The sequence below is a fragment of the Hippocampus comes genome, unplaced genomic scaffold, assembly GCF_001891065.2.
Source record: "Hippocampus comes isolate QL1 unplaced genomic scaffold, H_comes_QL1_v1.1 scaffold45, whole genome shotgun sequence".
In the NCBI taxonomy this organism is placed as follows: domain Eukaryota; kingdom Metazoa; phylum Chordata; class Actinopteri; order Syngnathiformes; family Syngnathidae; genus Hippocampus; species Hippocampus comes.
The window spans coordinates 2,683,613-2,707,075 of NW_017805783.1; the positions used below are offsets into that span (position 1 = coordinate 2,683,613).

The 23,463-nt window shown below is 40.5% G+C and overlaps 1 protein-coding gene across 1 annotated transcript in view; it reads right to left on the reverse strand.

The window, feature by feature from the left end:
* The window catches only part of arvcfb (ARVCF delta catenin family member b), a 189,839-nt gene that overhangs the window by 147,028 nt on the left and 19,348 nt on the right, over positions 1-23,463 (reverse strand). The gene's annotated exons all lie outside the window — the stretch shown is intronic.

Here is a 23,463-nt window from a genome sequence, read left to right on the forward strand (position 1 = left end):
AAAAAAAAAAAAAAGTGGACCTACAGCATTTCTAGTTGAGGACCACTGATTTAGAGTGTTCCATTAACCTGCCGTGAATGTTTTTGGAAAATGGGAGGAAACCAGAGTACCCAGAGAAAACCCACCCAGGCACAAGGAGAACATGCAAACTCCTCACAGGAAGGCTGGAGCCAGAATCAAACCCTCCACCTCTGCACTGTGAGGCCAACGAGCTAATCAGTCGACCACCAAGCCGCCCTCGCACAGAGCCAATAATGGTTAAATGGTGCGAGAAGCTCAGCATGGATCCATCCGCTCATCCACGCTGAGACAGTTTGCGTAACGAAACAAGTGCGCACCTAACTACGAGAGGCTTATTTCCTACATAAAATGTAGAAAAAGAGTTTTATAAAACAAATGTGTTGTATGCAGGTGTGCTGTCTCAAATCATGTTTTGTCGTCTCTTTTTGTCGCATGGCTGTCATATTGGCATGTGATATAGTTGTGTCAAGGCTACTCCACAGATGCGTCGTGCAGTTTTAATGGCATGATTCCTCTCCTGTATGGTATGTTTCCCATACTGTGAAAGAGTTGCTTTGGATAATCTCCATTTATAGTACCTAGGTACTACTTTTAAAAACAGTAAAGTAATCCTTGAGATTTAGCAACAAGCATATTTTCAGATCGATGTTTATATAAACAGCTTATATACAACACAACATATCAACAAACGTGTCAAAAAGCAAGGCATGTGGGGTACTGTGTATTTTGTATGTTGTGAGTGATAAATGTCCTCAGTAAAAACCATGACAAGTTTATTATTAATGATATTGGACTTATTATGACAAAGCAGAGGAGGAGGAAAATGTGTGTTAAATACGACTATGAGAGTTCAAATAAGAGCTCAAGCTTGGGTAGGTCATATAAGTCCACTCGTTGCCTGCACACACATTGACTGTCAACCATAATTGGCCCCTTGCCAGTTCGTTAATATGCATTCCAATACTATTAAAATGGCTTTTCATCGTGAAGCTCAAGAGAGTTAATTAAACTGGCGACATTTTGGAACGGCAAGGATTTAAGGTTTAAATGACCTTGATTAGAGAGGTGACACTCTTGGATGTATAGCTTCTGTCTTCGGTGCACTTCACCTTGCTGTTATCACACAGATGGACCTGCTGCACAGTATTTTGGGGGGGTGGGTGGGGGGGTGTCTCTAGATTCCATTCCGGCAATGGTAATACAAAACTCCAATACGATGATAATATTGTTGGCAGCACACAAACTGCCCAAAGGGAGATTTTTTTTTCTATTGAACATTTAAAAACGTATTATTTGGAGTGTCCAATTAACCTAACGTGCATATTTATGACCTGTGGGAGGAATCTGAAACTCCCAAGGAGGGAGTAATCCGCCACCACAAGGACGACAGGTGTCTGATGCGCTGAGTGATTCCTGCTGGAATTACGGAGCATTCAAGGAGCTTTTGAAAGCGTGCTTTGACCTCTCTTAAAGCCAATTTGCTGTCAGTCTACCGTTGGCCACTTATTCCCACCTTGATGAAACATAAAAGGAGGGACTGCATGACTGCAGGCAATGACGCAGTTTAAGGCAGCAAAAAAATTAATTAATTAATTGATAAAAAGATTCTTTTAGCAGCTTGGTAGACAAGGAACCAATTTCGGAAGAATTATATCTGCGGGGGGGAGTGCTGGAGATAAAGTGATCTTCAGAGACAGGGTCAGAGTCTGGTTCTCCTCACAATAATATATTGTAAGATTTATAATTTCCCTCCCTCGTGCCAAACTTGAAAGTGATTATCTTCTCCAAGGCCAGGCCTCTCCATTGAGCTGCACGGAAGCATGTCCAGTGAAGAGCCAGCAAAGTAGTTCATTCCCAGAAGACCACAAAGGAAACAAGACATGACCTGAAGTTGGGATCCACTTAAGCGACTGTCAAACTATTTAAGTGCGCTTCAGCCTTAGCTGTCACTTCTCCAAAGCCAAAAGAGACAGCATACTTTGGCAACTCTTGTCATATAACTACAGGGAGTCCTCTTGTCCAAGGCACCAAAGAGTAGGCAGACCACATTAGTCAAGCTACCACAAATTGGTTGAACTTCAGCTCCTAGCACCCGGGTTACCAAACAGGTTGTCAGACAATATTTTTAAAGGACAAATACTTTGGGAAGAAAAACAAGTCTGTTTAGGGATTCCAAGCAATATCCCTCATTTCAACTGAGGCCTTTTTTTTCTTCTCCATCGTACAGTTTACAGTTTTTTTTTGTGATGTAAATGGAGGTTATCATCGCGTAATTAACATGATTGAATCAACAATTCAGGAAAGATGCAATCACAATCGCAAGATTCAGCTGTACAAGCTGACAAGAATCAAGTCCATTGGATCCCCTGCCTGTGCATGTGTTGTTATAATTATTTTTTTATTTCAGCATAAAATCTGAACACAGCCTAGTAATGGTATCAATATGTATCAAAACACATGTTTGCTTCGCTGGAGAAATGACTCAGCTGAGGAGAAAAGAAAGGCACATACAAATATCAGCACAGGAGAACATTTATCAGACCAAGATCACACTTCACCTGTCAGACGGGGACTTAACATAAGTCTTCCTTCAAAGAGGATAAGCACTTTATCAATTTACTCAAGATAACCGAAACCTCATTGCAGACCTTTGTCTGGTTTCAAGTTTCAGGCTATAAATCGAACCTAAAAAGCAACAGTATATTCGATTGGACAACAGTACTGAGAACCACTCTTGTAACTTGAAATACTACAAATAGAAATTTGAATAGTACTGACCAACAGTTACCTAAAATGATGTCTGCTCTGTCAGAACCATCTATGGTGAGGAAGTCCGAGGACTCTCAAACTCAGTGGCGGCTGGTGCAGGTTTCACCTTCTTGCATCAACCAGAATAATCAATTGATTGAAATGTATTATGCAAATAATGTAAAAGAACGCGGGTGGCCTGCGTGGGTTTTCTCCGGGTACTCCGGTTTCCTCCCACATTCCAAAAGCATGCATGGCAGGCTGATTGAACACTCAAAATTTGTCCCTGGGTGTGAGTGTGAGCGGTTGTTGTTCGTCTCTTTGTGCCCTGCGATTGTCTGGCAACTGGTTTACGGTGTCCCCCGCCGAGTGCCCGAAGACAGCTGGGATGGGCTCCAGCACCCCCCGCGACCCTTGTGAGCAGAAGCGTATCAGAAAATGAATGAATAAATGAATGTAAAAGAATGCATAACGACAGGTCGAATGGAAGCCATTTATGACCACACCACTGAAAACTACAATCACAATAATGAGACAAAACGAAAACATTTTTGGAATTCAAAACTAAGCACAGTTGTCTCTCTAAGCCCCCCCCCAAAATTGGATACATCTTGTTTTATTGTGCAAATATACAAAATAGGTGTCCTTTAGATGTATCCGTTACTGCAGAGAAAACGAAACAAAACAACACAAAGTTACCGAAAGCTGTCACGACAAAATCTTTTTTTTTTTTAAAGAATTGAAGAAAGTTTCCATCATGTTGGAGGCTGAAAGTGAAAAGTGGCACACATTTCTCACTGTTATGCACACCGTGCATCATGTTTATGTGACAGCACGATCTTTTAGTTGCTTTTGCAAAAAGGGTGATATCAGCAAGGCAAACAAATGTTTCAAGCAGTGGCATATTGGACATATTCCTACACTGTAAAAATAAGTTGATTGTGATTGTATACCTCAGATTTAACTGTCACAAATGCATCCATATTCAAGCCTACTTTTTTTAACCTTCCATAAAGAAAAACGACAATGTTTTTTTAACCACTTTTCTGAGGCATACAAAAAAGGGGCGGCACAGCCCGTTCCCAGTATTCGTATGTATGGTAGGCAAGCGGATGGACTGGCTGGACTCATAAAATAATCGATTGATGAGTAATTTGCCCCTCTGCTGAATATGACAGGACCTGTCGGATGATGGTCCGGATTAGGAATGGACAATCCACAAGAGCAAAAAGATTGGTTGAAGATTGCTGTCAAGTAGACACCATGCAATACTACCTTGTCAGACCGACGGACTTTCACGGATGGCTGACACAGAGACACGACAACTCCAGCCCAAAATGGTGTGCTTGCTTGCTGGCTGTGCCCAGCAGCTGCTAAAATTGATTTGCTAAAATTGCTCAAATCTCCCGCTTTCGGTGATTAGGCTCACATTACTTGTGTAATGAATCATTATAGCTTAGAACTGATTTAGATGGACTCGCTTATTCTGAGTGGATGCAACCAGTTGCCCAAGCCTGGTCCAAAGCCTGTTGACCCTTTACATTTCCCCACGCCAATGAACCAGAAAGACCCACAACTCCACACACACGCTCATGAATCTTAGATATCAGTGTCTGAGTTTTTTGTTACAGTCTGGTGGGCAACTTGGAATGACCAGGAAGAAACATCCAGGCAGCCACTGTCATGTTATTCAACATCACATATGATTTGAGAAAATTGAAAACAGAGATAAAGACTCAGGAAAAAAAGATGCGAGATGAATTTCCTCCATTGCCCAGACTGTGAGCCATCAACTCAAGTTTTCTTTGATTGAATATACAGGTCATTCTGCAGGTATTGCATAGTGTGTGTGTGCATGCACCACTACAACACGGGTACATTTTATTTAAATTATATGTTCCTGGTTTAATAAAGCTTCTGGAGTGGAAAAATGGGCAGGAAGTACACTCCACAGAACCGTATTTGTGATTGCAACACCCAAATTCCCACTTCTCACGAAGCAAGTAAGACCATATGTTCTATGGCTGCACTGTTGCCTAATGGTGGCATTACAAACAATGATGCTGTACACAAACATATCTCTGCAAAGATTATTATGTTGTTGTTTAAACAATTATTGTATAGAGTTGAAGTGTGACTGAACAAAATGTGCCCCTCTGTTGTGAAGAAACCATTGCTCTTTTTAAGGATCAGGTTTACAGTATGTATCAATTTCTTGTGGCTGTTACAAGGAATCGTTCAGATGCAGGATTCGCAGGAAAAAAAAAAACTAAACTGAAAAGCAAAAACGTGTTTTATCTCCAGAGGATATTCTGTTTCCATAGGAACCCATGTAATGATGGCGAGGCCGACAGGCAGGCTAAAATCACTGCTTCGGTTTTTCCTTCTCTAAAGATCATTTGAGGGAATGGATGACCAGACTGAGATATCTTTGACTAGGATATAAAAACAACCATGACAGTTTATAGGGTTCTTGGAGGCAGGCAAACGAAAGGATCAAGAATTCTCCTTTAGCACCACCATCAGGATGACATTAGATTTCTCTTCAGAAGTATTTATTTGTGTTCGTGTTGAAAGTTTCCAGAAAGATTTTTTGGGGCATTTTTTTACATTACATACTGTAGACACACACACACACACACACACACACATATGTATGTATATATATATATGTATATATACATATATATATATATATACAGTATATATTTTTTTTTCCTGAACAGGGTTGCAGGAGGGTGTTGGAGCCTATCCCAGCTGACTTCGGGTGAAAGGAGGACCACACCCTGAACTGGTCGCCAGTCAGTTTCAGGGCACATTTAAAGACAGACAACCATTCACACCCACATCTACACCATCATTGAGTGGGAACCAATCCCACGGTGCCCGCATACAAATCAGGCAAGTCTACCACTACACCATCAGCGACTCATAATTCTCATCTATTTGGCTCTAAATACTACCACAATAGATCTGACATGACGAACAAGAGCATCAAAACACTGTAGTCACAAACACAGTTATGAGTTGTAACTCTAAGTCACCCACTTTTATGGACCTTAGAGCTTGCGATGGAGATATAAAGACTAACGAGGTGGCTTATGATGGTGATACTCGCTTCATTATGAATCCAACTCCAGTACTTGGCAGAACACAGCCCTCTGCCATGTAATTGGCTGCTGCATCGCTGGAACAGTGTGACGCACGTCAGATCCGGCCTTGGGATGCATTTGGAAATTCACTCGGACTCCCTAACATGACTCTCAGGGTGTGTTCAGAAATAAGTTCTGTGCGTACTCTGCTTCATTCCGACCATTCGGAAACTCAAAACGTTGTTCAAATGTGCCTATTGGTTTTTTTCGGAGTGCCACAAAATATAGGAGTCGCGGAGGGCCCTCTGGCCACTCCAGCTGGGGACATGGAGTGTCCAAAGTTTCAGACAACATAAATTGTTCAAGTGTGAGCTGCTGATTGCTTTGTAACAGGGGTGCCCATTACGTCGATCGCGATCGACCAGTAGATCGCGGACTGGTCCCAAGTCGATCCGAGGGGTGTAGAGGGAGAAAAAAAAAAAAAAACATTTGTGTCTCTGTGCATGTTAGTAACATATATTTTTGTGTTAATGCACACTGCACCCTAATCATTCTATCAGTCTCACTTTCACGAAAAGTATTTAAAAAAGAAAAGAAAATAAAGCGGGTAATCTTTAACCTACAGTGACGTGTGACTGCGTCACCGGAAGTTGTTAGCGCTCAGCAGTCTGCAGTTACAGCTTGTGATTAGAGTTGCTGCGCTATATCTTTTATCGTTATCGTTATTATTCTCATTCAGAGTTTGTTTTGTACAATTCACCAAGGGGACGGGCAAAGAATGGGAATCTGGAGGGCCGAGAGAAGCATTTTAAAACGGTACGCATGAGCTACGATCGTTAACAGGCTGCCTAAGTGCGTCGCATGCCTCAGCGTCAGGCTATTGCTCATCCTGGCATGACGTGTGTGCGTGCGTATGCGTGGTAATGGGTCGATCAGGGGTGGTTGGTTGATCGAAAAGTAGATCTTCGGTCAAAAAAGTTTGGGCACCCGTGCTTCATAAAATAGGATGCGTTCAGAAATGAATGGGTGGTGAGCATTCTCTGCCTCTCCGAACACATCCACTCTCAGAGTAGGTAATGTAAAGTAAATTTCCAAATGCACCCGTTCTGAGGGGCAAAGTATGTGCCACTGTTTCCAAGAATGGAAACATCTTGGCTCAGTGCTCATCTAGACCTGCTTTGCTACATGGGAAAAGATACACTGTGTGTGCCTACGAACCCAAAGGGACACATGCGGACCAAACACAAACAGTTGAAGCGAACTCTTTGAAAGGTTTTCAAAAATCGTTCCACCCTTAACAAACACACCTTTACAGTGTACTACATACATGTACAGTATATAAATAATGATAAGAAAAAATGTACAGTCTTATTCAAGATAAATGTACTTTTTTTTTAAAAACCTGGCTTCCTATAAAGATGGTTTCTCTGCAATATTTGTCCTGTTGTTGAATCATCATTAAAAGAGGACCACTTGCAATGAAGAGTTCCACCTTATACATCTTTGAGCTACCAGATATTTCCTGGAAAAGAGTAACTTGCTCAGTGACCTTGCTGAAGGTTGATCAGCGATCTCCAGAGTTCAATGCAAATGGGATCAAGTGGTAGAAGGGGGGAGTGCATGTGCGCGGTCTTATGTTGTTTTTGTGGGGGATGGGGTGTTTTACTGGATTTCAGTCGCAACAGGAGTTATCAACCATCTGGAGAGGAGCAAAGACCCATAAGACATCCAGTTACCTCGTCTGCCATTCAGAGCAGATAGGGGTCTTCTGTTTTGCTGACTATTATTAACACCGGGACACCATAACCAAAATTCAATTTTGAATTAATTTTTCTCTCAACCAATTCAATTGAGACACAAAAAAAAAGTGATTAGGAGTAAAGAGATGATTTGTGAAATTCCATGGATTTCATTCTCGATGTTTTTGCTGGGAGTGTCTTATGAGGATAAGATATCTTATTCCATTTTAAAACAGAGAGGCATATGTCACAGTTGGACTTTCAAAATTGTCCCCTGATTCATCTTGAAGCACAACATTTTTACTTAGCGCTGCACATAGATTTATAAGAATGCCATTACTTCACTAAAAATAATCATAATCAGTCTTACCTTAATGCTTCAATAAGTAATCATTTTGGGAAGTAAGCATCAACATGTCATAAATATGCAACTGTCACCCATTCTTTTTTTCATGAATATGTATTTAATGTCAGGTTTTTTTTTTTCAGTTTTTGGGTGATGATAGAGAATGATAACATCCCATTTGGTCTTGTGCCATCAGAGAAGGAGAAAAAAAACTGCAGAAACTCACAGCACTCTCTGGTCTGGCCCAACAAATATGTCATACAATACATGCCAAGCGTGCTGCCTCCAACAAAATGGAAAAAAAAAAACCAATTAGATAAATGGAGAAGCTGATTCAACACTGCTAGAAAAACTGGAACGTAGCAGCATTCACAAAAAAACCATTCAGACGGACTTAATGCGGCGTGGAATCTAGCCCACACCAACACACACACACACACACACACACACACACACACACAAAAAAAAGCTAAACAAAAAGCCATTGCATTGTCCTGGACTCTTGACACGCACTCATGCATTCACGCTCACGCATGCACACGGTGGAATCAACAATCATGAAGACTTTTATTTTGTAATTCCGATCAAAATCATTCTTTTTACACATGACATGATCTATTTCGATCTGCCGTTTACATGCGGCATTACATTAAACAAACCAGCTGTTTTACAGCTGTGCACATGCGGAGATGGATGTAAAACAGCACGTGATTTATCAAGATGGAGTTCATTCATCCATTTCGCACAGTAGTTGTTTTTTATTTTAACACTTATAAACACAAGTTATATTTAATTTAAAACAAGTTCTGCAGTCACAGACAAGCTCTGGTAGGACGGTGCCATTTTCAAGTGCATAAACAACCATGCCACTACGCATTTACGTCAAGAACAGAACATTCTCAGACCGGACGCAGCCTGACTTTTCCAATTGAAATGTTTACATGACGTAAGTTCGTAATAGCAAAAGAAATACACCAGCCCTGGGAACCCAAATGAAATTCCATTCGAATTCGGCCTTTCTATTCAAGCGTTCCCCACCTAATGCCCGAAGACTGCTGGGATAGGCACCAGCACACCCACGACCCTCGTGAGAATAAGTAGCATGGATGGAGACATGAACATGATAGATAGATAGATAGATAGATAGATAGATAGATAGATAGATAGATAGATAGATAGATAGAAACATGGACATATAGAAACATGGACATAGTAGGATTAGTTGACCCTATGTTATGATTAGTAGTATGTGGTAGACACTGAATCCAAACTTTAAAGAAAAGTCGAGTGTTTTTTTGTTTGTTTTTTTACTTGAGCTGTAAAAGGCTGGTATTAAGGAACAGGAATTCACCAAGAATTTCCAGCATGATCTCCAAAGTCTCCTGTCCAGCGCTGTTGCGAGCCACGCATTGGTAAGTTCCTTTGTCAGCCATGCTGACGTGCTGGATCCTAAAGGGTGACGTGTCCTTGATCCCAACAGGAAGACCATTGTGAAACCAATTGACCTCTGGGCTCGGCTCCCCCTGGACCACACATGGGAGCGTGACTGTTTGTCCCACCAGGGCTTTCAGTAAGGCAGAGTAAAATAAGATGTCTTATCTCCTTCACAATGTCCTCTTTCAACTGGCTGTACAGGGCTGGATTGGCTGTTTTGGAAATCAATCCACAACTTTTTAGGCAATTTGTACTGCCGAACTAGTCTGCAGTTAGGTTTAAAATGAGAAAGTGGCTTCACAGCATTATTATTATGATCATTATTATTATTATTATTATTATTATTAATGTTTACTGTGTATTTTATTTTTTTATCATTTGAGTCATCAGAACTATCTTTTTCTATATATGGCAGCACTAAATAGTGACAGGCAGAAAAATATAATGTTCTTCTATTGGATGGCAAAAAATACAATAAGGCTGTGTAGCCAACTCAAGTCAAGTCAAGTACAACTTTATTGTCAAATGTGCTGTATGTGCAACATACAGCACAGATGAAATTTCTTCCCTCTCAACCAGACAACAAGACAACCAGAGGAGCCGCTAAAATAACAAAATAATACAATATAACTGTTGCCATTCATCCAATAAAATAAGTAATGGCTCCCTGCAAATATGTCAGCTTTGTGTTAATTTTTTTTTAAAAAAGCCAAGATTTCATATTGCGTAAGTACATTTGTGACTAAATTTAGACAACATCAATATTTCAGTATTCATACTTTTTTTTAAATGTTTTTGCTTGCTAGGATCATGCATTGGAAAGATACAGACTCTGTCAGCTGGTCTCACTGTCAATTCTGGCACACAAAATGTCGATCTGGTTGTGGTCACCAGTCTCTTTAAGTATGAATGTTCGCCATATTGTGCATGAACAAGCAATGAAATCGAACAACAAAAGCACTGTAGAGGATAGCTGTGAGACAAAGGTATGTTTGCAGTCTCTAGCTGGCTATTTTTACAGCCACTGCACACTGCTCTGCCTTATTAATAAATGAGAAATAGCTGCGTGTGCTCATGAACTAACGGGACACAGAAAGGACACATGTAAACTGAACTGTAACTGTTGAACCGAACCGTTCACACGGTTTACAAAAGCCATTACACCCCAAGTGTGTTTGTGTGCATGTAAGTGCCAACTTGCATGGCGGCAAAAAAGGCGAGTCACCCCAAAAAAATAGTGTGTCCATTTTATTCATCGAGTATTAAGTCGATGTAGGAATTATCATGACAGACCTACGGTCCCCCCTGCTAACTGAACATCCAGCCACCCCTTCGCCGCAACAGGTAAAACTGTCTTGACCCACCGCTGAGTGTAAGTAATCGAATCTTAATCTTTAACAATCGTTCAGAACATTAGCTGTTCTTCAGATTGTGTACAAGACTGGTGACGCTGTCCTCTCTCTAATCTCCCTGGTGGTTTTCATTCCCCTCAGCATGTCCAGTTGAGTAATGCTATCTGATTTCTTGAGCACCACAAGTTTTCTTTTTGTGCATTCAAGACATGCCGGGTTGCACCTGTGCTCAACATATAATAAACATTCCATCTCTTGTTTTTATTGGGACAACTGGGACTGGGTGACTTCTCCTTCCACTTGGTGTCATTTCATTTTCAAAAGCTGTCATGAGCTGGTAGCTCTGAAGAGATTAAACACACACACACACACACACACACACACACACACACACACACACACTCACACACACACACACACACACACACACACACACACGTGGGGCGCTCCCGAACATTAAACTTGAATGTCCAGTAGGTGGCCAAAAAAGATCCTCCTGTGGGTCGCAAATGGCCCCAAGGCCATGGATTTGAGACCCACTGATATACATTGTTTACATTTGTGACGCAATTCAGTAGCAGTGAAGAGCAGCAGTCCGGCAATGCTACCAAGGTTGGTCATTCACCGTGGAAGCTCTCAAAGCTAAAGTTGGAACAATCATAACAAGGTAAACAAAGTTCACTGTTCCAAATCAAAGTCTGCATTGCAGCGGGTGACTGATTGAATAGACAAAGGGTGCCTGGCCATTGAAATGATAACATGATCCAAGTTTGAGATTGTGTAAGCCTTTGTTGTGGAGGGCAACCTGAATGATCTTGAGTGCAAGGAGGAAGACAACAGGAGGGCAGTAAAAAAGCAGAAGCTGACAGAAAAATGGACCAAGCAGAAAACAAGCTCAGCTGTGAAGTTCTCACAGTTGGTTTCTGAAGCCAATCAAAATTTACACTGATTTCTCGCATTGTCTTTGACACATTCTTGTCTTCTCCTATGTGAACAAACAACTATTACTCTCACTTCCTAATGACCAGTTAGTGTATGATAAACGATGAAGAATGAATACTGTCTATTTGGATAAGAGTACAGATTAAATTAAACAGTGCAAAACAAAACAGAGAGGATTTAGAGCCGTGGTTCTTAACCTTTTTAGAGGTACCGAACCCAACCAGTTAACATGCACATTCACCGAACCCTGCATGAGTGAAAAATAAATAAATATATGTTTTTACAAATTCAAGATAAAAAAATGCATTTATTAAAAACAAAAAAAAGTAAATTCAATTTCAAGAGATAAGTATACTTTTTTTTTTTTTATTGTACGATGTATTATCATGAGAGTCACACGTTGACTACGAGGCGTACTGAATTTCCCACAGCACTGATTGGACAAGCAATGTCATGTGATCTGTCATAACTAATTGACACGTTGAGTCGGGTGTGTCTAATCCATGGCAGAGGCTCCGTCGAACCCCTGAGACCGATTCACCGAACCCCTGGGGTTTGATCGGACCCAGGTTAAGAACCAGTGATTTAGAGCATGAACGTCAGGTGTGCTCAGCCAGTCTAAATTTCAGAATCAGAATCATCTTTATTGGGCAAGTATATAGAACACACAAGGAATTTGTCTCAGGTAGAACACGCTGCACGAGTATCATCATGAACAAGGACATGATGACAAACTAGCAACCACTGTATCTTTCACCATTGACAATGTGGCGACAGAGCTGCTTTCGTCACAAAAAAATATATATATATACAATAAACTTCAAGGGTAAGGATAAGGCTCTGCTTTCCTCCCACAATAAAAACAGCTCAGTTAGGGACTTACAAGTATTTGTATGAGTTCACTTGTCAAATGCTTTACTGCCCTGCGTAGCCCGCTGTACGTGACCAAAAGCATGTTGTGAGTGCCCAGAAGGTATTGTAAACTACTAGAGGGTGACTTGAGATTTCAAAATGCTTTTTTTTTTCTTTTTTTTTAAGTTTTTGACCACTAGCTGTTGTATGTGGTTATCATGATATCAACCCAGAAACCTTGCTATTTGTTTTGTAAAAATACTTCAACCGAGGAGAGCACCAATTTAAATGACAAACACTCGGGGCTGGTTAAGCCAGCTGCGAATGCAATTTTTCCATCTTTTCTTTCAGGTCACTGCTCTTTTTTTAAAGGGCACTTACACACAATGGGGGAAAAAGTAGTGCCTGTAATTGCCTGCCCTCTGATGGAGCATCAGAGCCGTCACGCGGCACAATATTTTAAGGATTCGTGAAATTAAATCATCCATTTTTGATACCGCTTGTCCTCATTAAGGTCACAGGTGAGCGGGACCAAACAACCCACAATAGTGATCAATCAAAAGCACTGCATCATTTCATTAAATGACATTAATCAAAAAGCGAACTAGCAAAAAAAAAAAAAAAAAAAATACAATATTAACTCAAATTAATAATTTATTTTGTTATGAACAGGCAGTACATTTACAGATCAAGCGTCTATATTGTCCAACTGTTGGTTTCTGTTTGTTGAAGCTCCTTGTTTAGGTGTCTGCATTTAAGAGCGTTTATTTTTCCCTCCCCTGTCTGTGTTCAACTCAAGCATGTGATCTGTCTTGCCCTCCTGTGTCCATCTTGTCACTTCCCACCACCTCTCGTGCCACTTGCTCATGGCCACTATCATCATTACTATCATCTGTGGCTTGTCATTTACCCTTTTGTCAGTCATCTCCTTCTGTGTCTCTTCCAATCAGTTCCTTCTCCTAGTCTCATTATCCGTTTTCAGTGTATTTGGGTTTCTCCTGGTGCCTCGTGTGAGCCACATATCAATTCATCATGTGGGGTTTTTTCAATTATTTTCTAAATTAACGTGTTTTTGAGATGTGCCTGTCTTTGCCACCATGCTGCTTTTCCTGCATTTGGGTCCCACTACAACACAGCATGTGACAGAAAGGATCACCAAATAAAATGCACCCAGCGTAAATGGCAGCAAAAGCAGGGTAGTTGTGGTGAACAAAAAATAAATATGAATACCTTGGCTGTGTGATTGGCATGAGACAAGAGTGGACTGATGCATCGAGAGGTGCAATTTGTTGGACCCCCAAATTTTTTTTATAATATAAAATAATAATAATAAAAATTAATAAATACAGTAACAAGCAATGTGGACTTCAGATAAAATGCAAAATATTAGGAGCACCCTGCAGCTTCTCTCCCAGTTGAGTAAGCAAACCTGGCAGTCCACTTGGATTAAGTCAGCCATGCTGCAGCCTCTGAGCCTTCAGTCTTCTTGCATACAGTCAGTTGCCGTCCCATCGCATCTGCCCTCAGTCAGTCAAATGCTTCAGCCACTAGTGCTGCCCCTCAAAGTCACCTTTCCGGGTCTGCTTACACCGACAGTCACGGACGGGTCCCACTCACCACCTAGACACTGACACCACTTCCTAACAGCAGACATTGAGCCAGTTTCCGCTTTTTCATCTGCTCTAGCTCCATTTTTCCACAAAGCTCCAGTTCCTGTCCTGGAGTCAAACCAATCATCCCTACCTGAGTGATAATTGCACAACACACTTCCAAAACAACAAAAGCCTTAATTGGTGGCAACAAGTAGACGGTTTTAAACTGACAAAGTCCATGTCCAGACTTAAATCCTACGTGGTATGCAATTCACCTGCGAAAGGGAAGACTGAATCCAAGGGTACTGTGTGAGCTGGAGCATATCCCAGCCTATCCCTTTTTCATATATGTGAAATACATACATGAAATATGAAAGCTAAAATGATTACGAAACTCAAATAATTGAAGGAAAATAGAGTCAGGCTCCAGACTAACTTTCATTTTTTTACGAGGAACACAGTGGCCACTAACCTTAAATTTTTATGGCCGCAAGTAGAAAATGTAGCAGTGAACACTGTAGATCTACTTGCCAAGTAAATATTCACATTTCAGATCATTTTCACTATAGTGTATACAGTACTGTTAAATGGATGGAAGTGTGGCAAAGTATGTCAGCAACAAAAGAATATTCACTAGTTGCGCAAACGTGAGTAGAGGTACTCGCACTGTCTCTGTCATGAGCCTGTTGTTCTCTTTCTCCAGCAGGTGGCAGAAGATGGCCGTCCCTCCAGCTTGCAAACCTGCTGCCAATGTAATCAACCAACTATTTAAGAACTCCCATGTTGTCAGGTCTCTGTCGGATAATTTGCCTTGCTCACGACTGCCACCAAGTGTCGAATTTGTCTAGACCAGGCATGTCCAACTCCGGGCCTGGAGGGCTTCTGTCCTGCCTGTTTTCCGGCTCTCCCAGCTGCAACACACCTGATTTAGACGACCGTGATTATTTGAATTAGGTGTGTTACTCCTGGGAGAGCTGGAAAACAGGCAGGACAGTAGCGTCTCCAGGCCCGGAGTTGGAGACCCCTGGTCTAGACTTTCCATGTTTTTGCTCTTTGTTTTTGTTCCTGTGAGGTTTTCTGCATTTACCTTGTGTGTTTTTTCATTGTAGTTATAGTCGTGGCTATCGTATTATAGGCGTTTGGGTTTCTTATCTATTTATTGACAAGCAATTTCCAATTGTTTTTATCATTGGCTTTTTATGCAAGCGTTTCTGGTTGTCTCATTTTCCTGGTGTTGTACCAGCCTTCTTTGTTGAACTTTGTCGGTCTTGTGACCTATTTATGTTAATAAAGCAGCAGTGCACCTGTGTCTCGTTGTCGTCATCAGGATATTTAAGAACTCCGACAGCAAAATTGCCATGTCAAATAATTGACCTTGCTCGCTGTGTTGCTTGAAGTGGAATTTTTTTGACCCTCATGTTCATAGTCGCTCTTGTCCGCTTTGATTCCTGTTTAGTATTTTTGTTTTTGAGTTATTTGCTGATTTTGATTATGCTTGTTTCGACTTTTGCTATTGCATTGTGTATTTTCAAATCTTGCTCCTACCTTCCCTTTTGCAAGCGCTTTCAGTTCATGTTTCATTTTCCTGGCTCTGTGTTGCCAGTGATTTCTGTTTTGTACATTGTTGGTCCTTTTTTTTTTTTCCTTTAATACATTTTTGTTATGGATATCATCTGTCTACATTTGTAGGATCCATCACCATTCGGTTCGGCCATGAGCCGCATCATAATTAAGTCTGCGCAGCATAGTCATGAATTTGCATATCATGGACTCTTGACATGTAATTACAGCAAGAGCCTTATTTGTGCCATAAATTGACCATTAGTCCTTGGATGTCTCATTCATATGCAGGTAGCTCTCCTTAACCAGATGATGATGGGGAAAGTAAAAAGAGGATTTGAAGATGACTAATTTTCAGAACAAAAATGTGCCAGACGTAATTTATATTACGGTAAATAAGATTGCCCCTGGAAAAAAACCTGCCCCCATTTACTGCAGCAGGGGTGGTGAAATACAGAGCACATTTGGTTTATGATTCCCAGTAAATTAATGTTGGCTGAGAAGAATTCATTTTTCAGAAAGTGCAGATAAGATTTGTAATTATCAGAGTGAAATTTTCAGTGGAGAGAATATAGACCCTTGAAAAGGGTACTTTGGATTTCAGTCCCATCCAGTATTGAGATTTGGAATCATTGATGGTCAACCAGGTCTCCTTTTATTTTATTTTTTATTTTTTTGTTCCATTATTTTAATCATAGTCATTTCAGAGTTTTAATTCAAAGTCATTAATGTGGAATGTGTTAAATTTTGTGTATGAACAAAGTTATGTTTTGTCATAAGCTTTAACTTGAAGAAAGATAAGCATAATGAAGCCTAATCCAACTGCATTTTTGGTGGGTATTATCTTTGACTTGTCTTGCTCCTGGTATAGTTGCGATGGTCAAAGCATTTTCTCAGTCATGACACTGTCGCTCGTCTTATTGGCCTGCTTATTTAAAGGGCAAGACACTACCAATTCATATAGGAAAAGTAATGATAAACTGATAAGTGAGCATTATGTTTTGCAGTGAAGAGTCTGCCTATCCCTATCAGAAACTACCCCAGACCTTGTGGCTGCGCTCTGCCTCTCTTTTGCTCTCTCTTTGCCTCCACTGCACGCAAAACAAATCGATCTTAACGTCAGGTTAGACAACAGAGTGCAACAGTGGCACTGCAGACAAAGAGCTGGAGGAATCATTCCCTGTACTTGGACTCATTCTACAATATTTCCTCGTTTAAGGCACGTTAAGCAATGCATAGCTTCTGTTCCTAATATAGAGAAATAAATATGAACAAGCATGTGAACCAGCTTCTGTGTTGTCCCTGGCAGATACTCAACGTCGTTAAGGATTCGCATGTGTCCTTACATACACTCGAATGCAGTCCCCGAATCAAACATACCACACATGATTATTTCTGGGCAGGAGGCCAGTCACACGCAAACCTCTTTTGCTAATGCTTTGCCTAAGTTGTGGGGAGCACAGCTGCCCTCTATAGGTGTGAGCACATTCTCACACACTCTCCCCACTGTCACCAGATATGTATACTACTGTATGTGCTGTTGCATCATGGCAGAAGGAAAAAAAAAAAACAACAAAACAAAACACAAAAATCGGTGTTGCAGTTTAGATGGACATACACTACTTAAACTATCTTGATTTTCTCACTACCGTGCCCTCTTTATATGCAACAGAAGCAGCAGAGAGCCTTCCTTATCTTTGTGAAGTACAAAGTCAACATAGCATAAAGAAATGATTTCCTTTGTCCTCACCGCACCTTGCCGTGAACGCAATCCATTTGAAAATATGTGTGAAAGTGGGCACATATTATTGAGTAAAGTAAAGAAATAGGTTTGAGTGTGGATGTACTTTCTATTACCAGTTAACTGATTTGCACGCTTTAGAGACCCCAAGATATGATAGAACCATGTTTGCTCCTGAGAGAGCCTGAATAGCATCAACCATTCCAACCACTCACTAGTCCTCACTGATCGCAACCAGCATGCTGTGCCAAGTGACCTAGCAATAACCCGAGAGGAAGTGAGGATATTGCAGTTACAGGAGTAGAAAAAAATAAAATAAAATACATGAAAAATAAAAACAAAGCCTGACTTTTTCAGAAATATAAGGAGAGTAAATTCAGATTCAGATAAAGAACGCTAGTCTCCATTTTAGTGTCCACAAACAACAGACATGCTGATGGAAAACATCATGGAAACGTCTGTATGTGGCAAAGGCATGAAACGACAGACACCATCTATACATCCAGTAAGTAGAAGATTTGGGGGAGAAAATACATTGTACTGACAATGATGGTTCAAACAATTTCTGAACCAAAAATGACTCCGATTTTTGAATAAGATGCAACAATCAGTGATGACACAATGTAAATGTCATTTTCCTTGAAATATTTTTTGATACCTTACTATGTCAAATTGCAAAGCTTTACGACTGTCGAAATCTTAACATGGTAAGCATGCATATGACATTTTTATCCGCACGCATCATGTGCTGACATGATTAAATATTCACAATGCAAAGCCATGCATGTTCAGTGCATGTGAATCATTAAAATGCATTTAATGAATGAATCAGTAAAAATGAAGCCATGCTGCAGTGACCCAGTACAAACAAATTCCGGTTAGAAAGCTCCCCTGGCTGATTTGCATATCAAGCAGTGAGGGGATAAAGCAAATTTCCTCTCCTATTGTCAGCAAGCCGACATAAACTCCATTATGAGAAAAGCAGGAGTCAAAGCAGGGAGCTCAGATTTGCCCTGGCTGCTGATCCCTGTGACCTGTCATCTATGGCAAAGACCTACCAGTATGAAGAGTAGAAGTGCACAGCAATATAGCGTCTGTTTGGCGAAAAAATGAGAAGCCGCACCATCATTATAACATCAGTGTAAGAACGGATCATGGTACTTATTAAATGAATGTATTCTATTTCCAAATTCGGGCACAAAAGGAATAATGAATGTGAGTTACTTAGTATGATGTCTTGATTTTAAATGGGGGGGGGGGTGCAAAGAATGATATACAATACAAGAAGGTGTGTTGGGTATTGTTTATACCATTCCGTATAGAATATGTGCTGGGCAGCAAGTCAGAAGCAAAGCAGAGGACATTGCTCATGCACGATCCTGCAAAGCAAAGCTGTTGGCTCTAGCAACAGTAATGTGCTCTGCCACGTTATCACTTTTCCATGACTGCAGGCAATCTGTTTGACATAAGGGGCGATTAGGGCACACAGGGACGACCGTTTCCTGGCTGAAAGTGGCCTCAAGTCCAAAGCTGTAACTCTCAGCTGAGAGACGAACTGTCGAGATATTGAGCGGTAAGGAGGAGGGCAGTGTTTCCTCCGAGGCTGAAGTGCCTGAATGCCCGCATATGAAATATTTTGGGCGGAGGAAGAAATATATCTCAGTCTCGATATAACAGCTAGGATGCAAAAAAAAAAAAAAAGTCAAGTAAAGGTAAACCGGGATGAAATGTGCCTTGGCATATATATCAGCCGAAAGAAAAGAGTTGAAAATGGCTTTCAAAAATATATGACTACAATTTTACCATTACCATTAAATTAATATTATTTGGTAATGTATAAATCACTGACTTAATAGTCAACATTTCCTGATCATTACAACATGCTGATTGAAATTATCAATGAGTGTGATTCCGATGCACTGTAATTATGCAATTAAAGAACTGACAAGTGATATTTTTTTTCAAAGGTACATTACGGTTTCACCATTAAAGCTGTACTCATAGGAATAATAATCATTGTTATATAAGGATTATTATTATCATCTGAGCCACTCACAAGGGTCGCAGGTGTGCTGCTGGAACCTATCCGAGTTGTCTTCCGGCAGTAGGCAGGGTACACCCCAAACTGGTTGCCAGCCAATCCATCCAACCATCCATTTTCTAATCCGCTTATCCTCACGGGGGGCGCGGTCGTGCTGGAGCCTATCCCGGCCATCTTCGGGCAGGAGGCGGGGGACACCCTGAATTGATTGCCAGCCAATTGCAGGGCACACAGACAAACAACCATTCGCACTCACAATTACACCTGGGGACAATTTGAGTGTTCCATTAACCTGCCATGTATGTTTTTGGAATATGAGAGAAAACCAGAGTACCCGGAGAAAATCCACGCAGACATGAGGAGAACATGCAAACTCCAAACAGGAAGGCCAGAATCGAACCCTGGAGCTAAGTACTGTGGGGTGGACATGCTAACCAGTCAACCACCATATTATTATTGCTGTTAATAATAATAATAATAAAAATAGATGTTATCAAAAAGTGTTTGATTCAGATATATTAGTAACTATAATAATAATACTAATGATACTACTAATAATAAAACCTGATGTGGCACAGAAATGGAACGTTTCTCATTTCTGATGAAAAAAAAAGTTCATAAAAAATTGTTGACCACTGTTATCTAATGTGATTTTTTTCAGCAGCAATTTATACACTTATACTTATACAGCAATATGTACACTACAAGGTTCAAGAGACGTAATTTTGCATGTTTTTCTCTCAAGTGAGTAATGCTGTACATCTAGGCAGATTGAAGGGGGAAAAAACGAATTCATTTGGCTCAGATCGGAATCAGGTCTCTTCCAAATGTTGAGAAAAATATGATGCATATCGGATATGTAGATATGGTACAAGTCAGGGGTACTGACCATTAAATAAGAAAAACAATTGGAGACAGCAGCCAGTGGACGACTGACCTGGACAATTCAACCTATGTTTGACTCAATAAACTCACCATTGTATTTCCCAATTTGTCTCCAGGGTCTGCAATGGGCCCTCCACATGCTCACATTTGTAACATAAACAAAGCATATCTGAGGATTCCTGTATCATTGTGTAAAATGTGAGTTCTGATTGTTATGAGAGGTAAATTACCCTCTATGGAGAACAAAAGGCAGCAGGTCAAAACACTATTGAAGGGGAGGGGTGCTAAAATGTGCTGCAGATTCGATCAAGGGAGTCAGCTGTTTTGAAAATGTGGGCGACATCAATTTGGCCATGACGATGGAGCGTTGAAGGATCCTGGCAGAATCCTTTTGAGAGTGCATGAAGGTGCAGCATAGAAGGCTGGAAAAGTGTATTGGACTTTCAGGGGGTTACTCTGAAGAGAAATACTTGTCATTTGAGTTTGAAACATATCTTTTGTGAGACCAGTCCTTGAACTTCGATTGGAAGAATGTGTCTTCAGACAACAAAATATTTTGCTCCCAGACAGTGGTAAAGTCCCAAGGCCCATAACCATTACTCTGTATGAGCAAGAATAGATTGACACTTTTGAGTCTCTGTGAGATTATTATGCCTCTGCTTGAAAGCAAGAATGTGGGAGAAAAGACACTTTTCAAAGCACGGTTTAAAAACAGAGAAAATCACTGGAATGGCATTTATTGATTTGCAATCTTTTCTGGGGTCATAAAATGGTGGGAAGTGATGCCCTTTACGAAGCTATTTATTTTTAGGAAATAGAAAGCAGTGAAAGTTTTATTTGCAGTTATCATGTCAATACAAAATCCTCTCAGTATGATGGAGTGCAGTTATATACCATGGAACAATAACTCAACTAAACTAAATAAACGGATTGTAATGTCATGATTATGTTTGAAAGGGCAAGATTCATACAACAACTGGGAATTGCTTCTCATTGGATTGTGCAGGCGCAACCGGCCAGCCATAACAATTTCACCACTTGCACAATAAAATATCCAATACATTAGCTGTAATAAATAAATAAATAAATAAATAAATCTGCCCTAATAATAAAGTTCAGTTCTGATTGACACGGTCAGTGTGGTATCTCCGCTGATCACGCCGGGATATGTTGTAGTTGGGCATGAATAGTTAGTGCGTTAAATACCTTGTAAAATACAAACAAAAATGTTTATGAGTTTGACACACACAGAGAAGAGTCTTGATAACACGCCTGCCAAATTTGAAAGGCAATTTTTTTTTTTTTGCAACAGTATATAACATGACACTTCAAAATGGTGAAAAATCAAGACATTTTCTCAGCTCACACATGCTGTTGGCGTGTCCGCAGAATGCGCTGAAACCATGCCCCACTCTACTGTCAATCAAATACATTTACCGTATACATCAAGCATCAGAGGACTTTTCAACATCACAACAGGAGTTGGTGAAAAACACTTTAATGCTATATCGCCACCATTCCGTTAAAAAGAGTTCTCAGTCTTTGCAGGTTTTCAGAAATTATATTCAAATATGTAGAACGTATTTAGAGACAAATCTGTGCCTTCACATTCCAGTGTATTAACCAATAAAATAAATTTGTTCCAGGATGCTTGACTACTCTGACAGCAAGCATAGTCCCTCCGGCCCCTTACCATGTTTCAAAAAGAAGCATGTTAGATTAACACTATGGGCCAACCTCAATTTGTCCAAAGATGTAAATGTGAATTACTGGTTGTTGTACGTGCCCCATTTGTCCTGCGATTGACTGGCGACCAATGTCGATTGGGATAGGCTCTAGCTCAGTGGTTCTTAAATTGGGTTCGATGGAACCCCAGGGGTTCGGTGAGTTGGTCTCAGGGGTTCGACGGAGCCTCTGCCATGGACGGTAAGACACACGCGACTCAACATCTTAATTAGTCATGACACGCACGCTTGGCCATCACTGGCTGCAGATGATCACATGACATTGCTTGTCCAATCACTGCTATGGGAAATTTAGTTCGCTCAATAGTCAACGTGTGACTGTCGTGATAGTACGTCGTTCAATTAAAAAAAAAAGAAAAAAAAAACAGTACACTTATCCCATGAAATGTTATTAACTTGTTTTCTGTTTTTAATAAATGTGTTTTTTATAGCTTTAATTTGTAAAAAATATGTATATTTATTTTTCACTCATGAAGTGTTCGGTGAATGTGCATATTAACTGGTTGGGTTCGGTACCTCTAAAAAGGTTAAGAACCACTGCTCTAACTTGCGCATGACCATAACAGGTTATGCTATTTAGCACGATCGTGGACACAATAGTTATCACAATTATTTTGATCAATATTGTAATCACAATTATTCATCATGATAGTGAAAACATCTGTATTTTTATTGCACTACTTCATGAAACATTGTATTATCATGTTGGAATTAAAAAAACCGTCCAAGATTTGAAAATGTACCAATTGCTAATTGAATTAAAATGCTATATAATCTAGTTTAACGTCAATTGCCCTGAATCTGAAACAATGGATTTTGATCCCTCTGGATCTCACCATGATGCTCCTCATTTCTAATTGTCGCTGATCTTTCTTCTCTCTACATGACTCTCTCATAAGTCCACTAAATTACTTTTGGCTCCCAGCTGTAGTGCCTTCACTTATTATTTAGGCAGCTTAATAAAGCTGTAACCATGTGTTCCCCTCCTGGTGGTTGGCTGACAAAATTTTTTATATTTTAATTTAATATTTGTGGCACCCACAATCACGATCTCGATTACAATTTGATTAATTGCACAACACTATCCTCAGCGGAAATCGGAGTACCCGGAGAAAACCCACGCAGGCACGGGGAAAACATGCAAACTCCACACAGGAAGGCCGGAGCCGGAATTGAGCCCTACATCTCTGCACTGCGAGGCCGACATGCTAACAAGTCGACTATCGTGACACCCGCAAGGACATATATTTAGAGGAATTAGCGGGTGTCACGTAAATACCCTCTTTCCCCCCAGGAGTGTCAGCTTGATTTCAACTTCCCAGCCATCCAGATATGTGTTGTGTCCTAGAAACCGCTGCATAGTGGCTTATCCT